Source organism: Choristoneura fumiferana, chromosome 12 (assembly GCF_025370935.1).
Source record: "Choristoneura fumiferana chromosome 12, NRCan_CFum_1, whole genome shotgun sequence".
In the NCBI taxonomy this organism is placed as follows: domain Eukaryota; kingdom Metazoa; phylum Arthropoda; class Insecta; order Lepidoptera; family Tortricidae; genus Choristoneura; species Choristoneura fumiferana.
The window spans coordinates 10,452,586-10,461,153 of NC_133483.1; the positions used below are offsets into that span (position 1 = coordinate 10,452,586).

Sequence of the window (8,568 nt, forward strand, 5' to 3'; positions counted from 1 at the left end):
ATTGCGGAGTAGGCCCTATGGTCTAGCCTGGTCTTCTTTTTTTAAAATATGATACCCTATTAAAAATTAACAAAAAAATGGAACCGACTTCAAAAACCTTGAAAATAATTTTCTACTCAAAATACCACCAGCGGGACTTATCACGCACACACGAGTAATATTTACCTCGACGTTCCGGCAACGTTGCAGTGGCTGCGGTCACGAGTAGACTGAAGTGTGGGGTGTCAACTGCCTAGCAGCGCGAGTCCTTCGAACTACCCGCACTTGGTCATTTTTATTTGTCACCCCATCACACCGACACACAATACTAACAAACGTCCGATCGTCCCTCTAAACATTCATCCCGATGCCGACACTTATTAATAACAGGATTCCACGAAGATAAATGCTTAGATCCATCGTTCCGGTTGTCATTTTTAATCTATTTTATTATAACTGCTTCACGTACCTACCATTACCTTACCATTCTTAAGTAGAAATGACGTTCCGTGGACAGAATTTTGGGATTGTGAAGCTCAATCCAATGGTTTGGTCCTGACTCCAACAAATGCTCGGCTATGGCTGACTTATGTACCTGTAAATAATTTTCCACTAGTTTGAAATCGGTGCCTCAGCCAGCCAGCACGAGCCAGGCAGCAGGAGTGGAACTATAGTCGTCTACCTCACTTACATACTATGTATTGGACTTCAGTCACTCCTGCTGGCTCGTGCTGAGGCACCGACTTCAAAGTAGTAGAAAAATATTTTCAAGGTTTTTGATGTCGGTTCAATTTTCTATAAATATTTTTTTTTTTCATAGTTTTTAGTGATTTGTAGCCAAAGTGCATCTCACAACGATTCCATTAAGCTCAAACACAGCATAGTTATATCATTTTATAACATCAGGGTCCAGTTCACCAAATGATACTTTCTGAATGTAAATACTTGACTTGATGTTAAAAATGCCAAAATCACTATAAAAATTCGCGTGTGCTTTAAAAATTCGAGGGTTGCCCTCGATTTCTCGAAGATCCCATCATCAGATCCTGATTTGGTGTCAATGGGACCACCTCGGAAGTATGTCCTTTAGAACTAAAAAAGAATTTTGAAATTCGGTCCACAATTGGCGGAGTTATCGCGTAACAAACATACAATAAAAAACATACACTCGAATTGAGAACCTCCTCCTTTTTTGAAGTCGGTTAAAAACAAGATTGCCGAGACAAATTATCTCTATAGATAATATATGTTATGGAGACACTAAATTTTGGACCAATGTTTACCGAGAACATTTACGATACCCTAAAACACAAATTGTAGTGGGAGACACAATTTGATGGGGAACCGAGGAAGATGAATCAAACAGACTGTCTGTATAGATATGTGATGCATATGTATGTATGTATGTATGTAAATACTTTATTGTACATAAAACACAAAAATAATACAAAAAGAAAACAACAAAACAAAAGAGTACAAAGGCGAACTTATCGTATAATGTCATACTTGAGTTGTAATTTTGTAAGCACTTTCTGCATAGATACACAATAGATATTGTATGTTGTTATGCTGTCCTCCCCAACTTGTGTTTGATTCATCTTCCTCGGTTCCCCATCAAATTGTGTCTCCCACTATAATTTGTGTTTTAGGGTATCGTAAATGTTCTCGGTAAACATTGATCCAAAATTTAGTCTTTGATAAATTTGGTTTACATACTCAGTTCTGTATTTGACTAACAAAGTTTTGAAAATAATATATGAATGTATGGATGATTGTTATTGTTTTAAGCAAAAACTACAAAACTAATTTTAATTACTTTAGGTGCATTTTTTTTTATTCGACTGGATGGCAAACGAGCAAGTAGGTCTCCTGATGGTAAGAGATCACCCCCGCCCATAAACATCTGCAACACCAATTGTATTGCAGATGCGTTGCCAACCAGGAGGCCTAAGATGGGATACCTCAAGTGCCAGTAATTTCACCGGCTGTCTTACTCTCCACGCCAAAACACAACAGTGCAAGCACTGCTGCTTCACGGCAGGATTAGCGAGCAAGATGGTGGTAGCAATCTGGGTGGACTTTGCACAAGGTCCTACCACCCGCATGGTAGGTTTATTCAGGGAAATCGCGTAGTTGCTGTAACTTTCGCGATTTTTGCTCATATTACTAAAAATATCTGGGTGACCGAGCTCCGCTCAGGCTAAAACTCGGTACCCAGCGTTTTCCCAGAGATAAGACCAAGCTAGATCGATTTTTCATCCCTGAAAACGCCTACATACTCGTACCAAATTTCTTCGAAATCGTTGGAGCCGTTTCCAAGATCCCCGAAATATATAATACATAATATAAAGGTAGAGTTATTCACGATGACGCGTGCCGTGGTTCTTATTACAATGTCATTAATGACTGATTTTGTCAAAATCACGCGTCTTCGTGGATGGCACTAGGTTAATAATATATATATAAGAATTGCTCGTTTAAAGGTGTTAGATTACATCGACGTTTCGGCTACATTACGGTAACGTGGTCACAATTAGATTAGTCTAGGTAATTTTAGCAAAATTTCACTCGTAACCTAATTAATTTATTCATCATAATTATCATAAATTACATAGTTCCCGCGGGATAGCAGTATTTTGTCCGGATAAATATTGAGTTATAATATCAAGTAACATAAACTGAGTTTTAGGTTATTTACTTCTATTTTATTTGAATTTCGAAACTTTCTTTTTCTCAACGCTCTGAGATCTCTTACCAGAGAACCCAAACTGGTGATACGAAACACTCGCTTGCTCATTGCAATATTTGCAATACCGATCTTATTCCGATTAAATCCCCTTCATTAGTGCAGTTTTGTGATTGATGCCCATCTGATGACAGGGCCGATCCCTCTAGTGCAGGGGTCGCCTACATTTTACTTAGTACATATAAAACTGGACACTTTAATAAGCTGCGTAATGAGTAATTAATTATAAAATATTTTATATCCACTACAGAACCCTTAATATAAATAATTATAATAATCGAAATTACAACAGTGTTTCATTAAAATTGTACATTGATACTTATAAGTAATGACGAATTTTATCTGGATAAGTTGTTTAATTTCGGGTTCTAATCAAAATTGATAATGTGTTAATTTATCATATTGTACGCATTGGCACTAATTACAAGCTCACTTTACCATGCTTTAAAAAGTCTCTATTTCATTTCGTTTTACAAATTTTCGTTGCATGTTGTCGTGTTTCACTTCTTGGTAATTTTGTTTATAGTTTATATTTAAAAAATAGTGAAAGACAATTGCAAAAGAAAACTAGATACTTACATAATTTTATTTCTTAATAAAAAGGCCAGAATTTTATCACGCATTGTTGCGACTGCGTATAATTAGCTAATCACTATGCCACGAGAACTGAGATAAAAGGTTGTATTTGTTCTTACCTAGAGCATGGTTAGCTTATATTTAAATTTTCACACATGTGATTGAGTTACTTATAAATACTTTATTATTAAAATTCTATCCTACTAATAACATAAATGAGATTTATTTTGAAGATATTTGTTATTAATAAAGCAATAACGTATGCTTAGCTTAGCTTAAGTTGCGGGAAAAGACATAGGATAGTTTTACCCTGGAAAAATGCAGTTCCTGGAAACAGCGACAAACGAATTGGTCATAGACGAAGTCGCGAGCAACAGCTAGTCACATATGAAAATATAGTTAAGAAGAAATGCAGAAAAACTTTGAAATAACAGCAGTGGCAAATAATGACAATATCCGGCCACAACACAAGGTAAGAAAATGCCTCGGGTTGCCGAACCCTGCCCTAGTACCCTCTTTGTGGCTGAAAGAGGGTCGACTGCAATTGTTGATAGTGTTGTATTAGTATAGTTTTGATGATAGTTTTTTTTTATAACGATAATGACATGATATTTTAACGCTCTATATCTGATTTGTTAAGTATTCTGTTATTCTTATCCTGTTTTTTGTTTTTATAATTGAAAATTATTTGTTCTAAATATTTTTTAAATGTAATGGATGGTATTTTTTTTAAATAAATGATAATCTATTGCAAAAATAATATGCCTATTGCTCACCTTGTAATATTTTTTTTCTGTGTATCTGTTTTCTGTATCGCTTACTATGTCTGGTGTACAATAAAGAGTCTTTGTATTGTATTGTATAATATGCAAGAATCAAAAGGTTTTTTTTTATTTGTTTGTATGTGATTTATTAATATTATGTTGTATCAAAAGTTGCAGCGACATTAGAACAGTGAAACACTTTATTGCAAATAGATCATTATATTCCACTAATACCAATGTCCTGAACAAAAATTTTATGATTACAATTCTTTTTTTTATTATGTAGGTAATAACCTGATATAGTATCAACTCAATATGTTTATTATCTGAGAGCAATAGCTCAACAAGCCAGATTTTAGCCAAAATTACTCGTTTTCTTGTAATTGTTTACGATATTTCACTTCATGTTATGGACAAATGGAGTCAATCGAGACTTGGCACATTTTTACAACAGGTTTTTGTTACAATTTGATCTACAGCAAATCATCAATAAAAAAACTGTAATAAATAATACCAATCACGCGTCTTCGTGGACGGCACTAGGTAATAATATGTTTCAAAAAGATTTCAGAAGAAGTTTCACGAAAAATGACACAATGAGGGTTTTCACAGAAGCAAAATATCGCTGATTGGTTAAATAACTAAATGAGCCAATAGCAAGCAAACGTCAAGTGTCAAACGGACCTCACGATACTAACGCCATCTAGCGATATTTCGCCTCTGTGCAAACCCCTAATTGACATCGACATCACATTGCTTAACAAGGAAAATAACTATGACCCTTATTCTAAAAACGTTCTACAAAACGGCAGGAATCAAATCATCAGTTACATTGTTTTTTACAGTGACTCGACGGTAAAATCCCATTATAAAAATGCATTTCCAAACGCCATCTGACCAAAATGGTTGAAATCTACATCATCCGTACCGCTCTCCGGAGACATCTTATTTATCGTACAAACGTGCCCTTCCAAGTTGCGCACTCTGCCCATAGATGGCGCAGTAGTTAAAAACCTCAGAAACTATCCCAAACAGAACCGGCATTAGCGTATTTATAACGCTGGGTTTTCACATTAACGTATATATTATGTTATATTATATTACAAGATTATATTAACACGAGTTGCAATTAACATCGCAGAGCTTTAGGTACTGAACCATCACATAATAGGGATGTTCGTTCACGCCATTAAAAAATAATTCGAAGGCACGACTCCAGTAAAAAAAACTTTATTTTAGCCCTGAAAACCAGTTTATTTTTCGATTTACTGTAAAACTAGGTTTTTTGTTCCTTTAAAACAAATAAATGAGTATTTCTAAAAAAGTTTGTACATTTGATTTGCGACTCCGATTTGGATAAAAATTTGCAGGTATGTAGAGTGAACGATACTGAGTCGTAATAACATAGTCTCTCAAAATGTCCCAATTGGTTTGTATGGAATACTTTCCATACAAATTAATTGGGACATTTCGGGAGACTATGTTGTTTAAACTCAGTATCGTTCACTCTATCTACCTGCAAATTTTTACCCAAATCGGAGTCGCAAATCAAATGTACAAACTTTTTTAGAAATGCTCAAATAGTTAGTTGATTCAGTTGGCGAACAAATAGCGACTTATGCGACTCGCAATAAGGGCTATCGCGTATGAATTCACCACTAGAGGCGCTAGTGTAGCGTGAGGTCTCCGAAATGTCAAATCTCATAGTTTTTGGGTGAGCTACGCGGGTTTATTTATAATTGGAATAATATTGTGAATATTTTGCAATATCTGAAATTAATTATGGCAAATATGCGTTCCGGGGCAATGAATGTCTGTGTTTTGAGACAGTTTTATCTTTCGGAAACCTTTGTCCTCCCCTTTTTCCGAACAAAACGGGGACTATGCAACACTGTGGCATGCTCGATATTTTTATGGTACGGTTTTAGGGTGTATTAAATATGATTTTAATCTAAACTTTGTTTTCACGCCCGTAATAACAGACTTTGAAAACTATACTTAAAAACCTCACGCAACAGTGCGCCATCTAGTGAGACAAAAAACGATAGCCCTCATTGCCATTGAAACTCTATGGGAGAATTGTGTTTTGACAGCTCATAAAAAGTACGTCAGTTGATTGGTGGTGTCAACATCCCTATTATCCTATTTTATTTTAATTAAATTATATTCGTTAGCCTCACAATCTATTTGTATTAACTACGAGTACTCTAATGAATTTACTCGTAGTGTAAAAAATAGCAAAGTATAATAAATAAATAAATAATAATAATAAATATCATGGGACACTTCGACACCAATTGACCTAGTTGCTTTGCAAACTAAGCAAAGCTTGTACTATGGATGCCAGGCAACGGATAAACATACTTACATAGATAAATACGTACTAATAGTCTGTTCAATATAGGAATGTACCTACAGAAGGAAAATAGGCTCTTTATAATGCACGCCTTATAGTATAGGTACGTTCTGAACCTAATTCTAATTAAAATATCGAAGACGTCAATATTAGTTTCAATTATTCATTAACTAACTGTTGCCCGCGACTCCGTTCACGTAGAATTCGTTTATTGCTATCCCGCGGGAATTATGCAATTTTCCGGGATTAAAACTATCTATGGCCTTCCCCGGGACTTGTACGTACTATCTGTATATCGAATTCCACCTAAATCGGTTCAGCGGTTAAGACGTGAAGAGGTAGGTAACAAACAAAACATTCAGACTTAAAACCTTCCGCAATTATATTAATATTAGTGAGATTTTTCCTTGATATTTCATCATAATTTAAACACAATAAAAAATCTTTTTCTGATTTGTTAAACAGAAATGTCTTCCTATAAAATACTTAAAGAGGCAGAGGTAATGAACATTCTGCAAGAAACGGAACGTTTATAATATTGTTAACTCAAGCCAGCCAGTTTGATCAAAATGTGACGACCTTTAATCATAATTATACGAAAAGTTAACTTTCCCAACTAAAGCACTGCACTAAATTTGTTGAAATTGAAATGAAAAAAAGCTTGAACTTCATAGCAACTATGAGTAGAATATTTTCAAACAGGGAATGAGAGCAAATGAATCGAATATATTATGTAGCTAATTACGTATTAATATTGTGTTATTTTGTAAGTACCTCATTATTAATCTACTTACAAAGTAAAGAAAATGATGACTTCACTTCTTTTATTCATCATCATCCATCATCATCATTATTACAACTTCACAAGAAATGTTTAGAACCCTTCTTCTGCGACCTTCTAGAGTCCAATGTTATCCTGAATGGACTAAAAATACATATCAAACATCCAAAGAACAAACATTCGTATTATTCATACAAATATCTGCCCGACCGGGAAACGAACCCGGAACCTCAAGCTTCGTAGTCAGATTCTCTAACCATTTGACCATCCGGTCGTCTATAGACTAAGGATAGACATAGTATAGGTACTCAGTCAGCAACAGAAGTGATATTATTATTATATATTTATTTAGTAGCTCACTACATAAGCAAAGCATACGTAAAATTGCTCTACCAACATTGTTGTCCTTACTATCTCGGAATCCAGCCGACATGAGCCTTTAAAATAATAATAGCAACTTCCCATCAAATTTATCCATTCCATTGTTTTCAGATATGAAATATTTTTACTAATGTTTTCATATAAATTTAGGTAAACTTACTTGACGTAGTAACTAGTAGTAGTAGCAGTATGTTTTTTAATACAAGATTTTTCTGACTGAACTTTTTGCTGTCTGCACCTACTTACCAGACATGTATACCTAGTATACTAACTAGTGTAGTAGGTTCAAACAGCAGATAGTTCAGTCAGAAAAATCTTGTATTTAAAAAAAAACATAAAAACGCACCAAAATACTACTACACTAATACTACTACTACTTAGTTCAGTTTAGGTATTTTATAACTGGTTTCATTCTAATAAAAAACCCTTTGAGTTTGAAGCACGTAATCTTGTTTCTTTTGGTCCGGTTTTTAATTTGTTTCCTAAATGTATACCTATAAAATTATGAAGAACTACTTTTAAATCTATTTTCTATCTGTATTTGGAATTTATCAACGTCTTTCATCATGATATCAAATTCAACACGCAGTGGTTCCTTTAAATTTGATTGGTCAGCGCCCCCTGGTGGCAGAACTCGATACTGCCGAAGGAGTGTTGCTAGAACTGTTTTGATCGACATCATGGCGTATTGATATCCTGAAAAACAAAATACGGATTTAACAAAATACGGATTATAACAAAATACGGATTTTAACAAAATCCAATCACTATTTTTTTTCAAATGGCTGTTTCTACATTATTTATTTTTATTTCCGTTAATCTTTAGAATGGCATTTTCTGGTAATTACATTTGCCTAAGACACTAAGTAGTCCAGCTCGTATGTTTTATAAGACAATTTATGTTATCATTAACGGAAGGTAAAAACCAGAGTAATCTACTCAGCGACACAAAATTTGGCCCCACTCTAGTACAGTCAAGGGCAAA

At 34.6% G+C, this 8,568-nt stretch overlaps 1 long non-coding RNA gene across 1 annotated transcript; it reads right to left on the bottom strand.

Moving 5' to 3' along the window:
* Positions 1–2,527: 2,527 nt before the first annotated feature.
* LOC141433274 (uncharacterized) lies at positions 2,528–6,762 on the bottom strand. Its single transcript, XR_012451919.1, has 2 exons — positions 4,172–6,762; positions 2,528–4,066 (listed from the first exon to the last, which is right to left on the bottom strand). It is a non-coding gene; the product is annotated as an uncharacterized lncRNA (long non-coding RNA).
* Between the last annotated feature and the right edge of the window lie 1,806 nt (positions 6,763–8,568).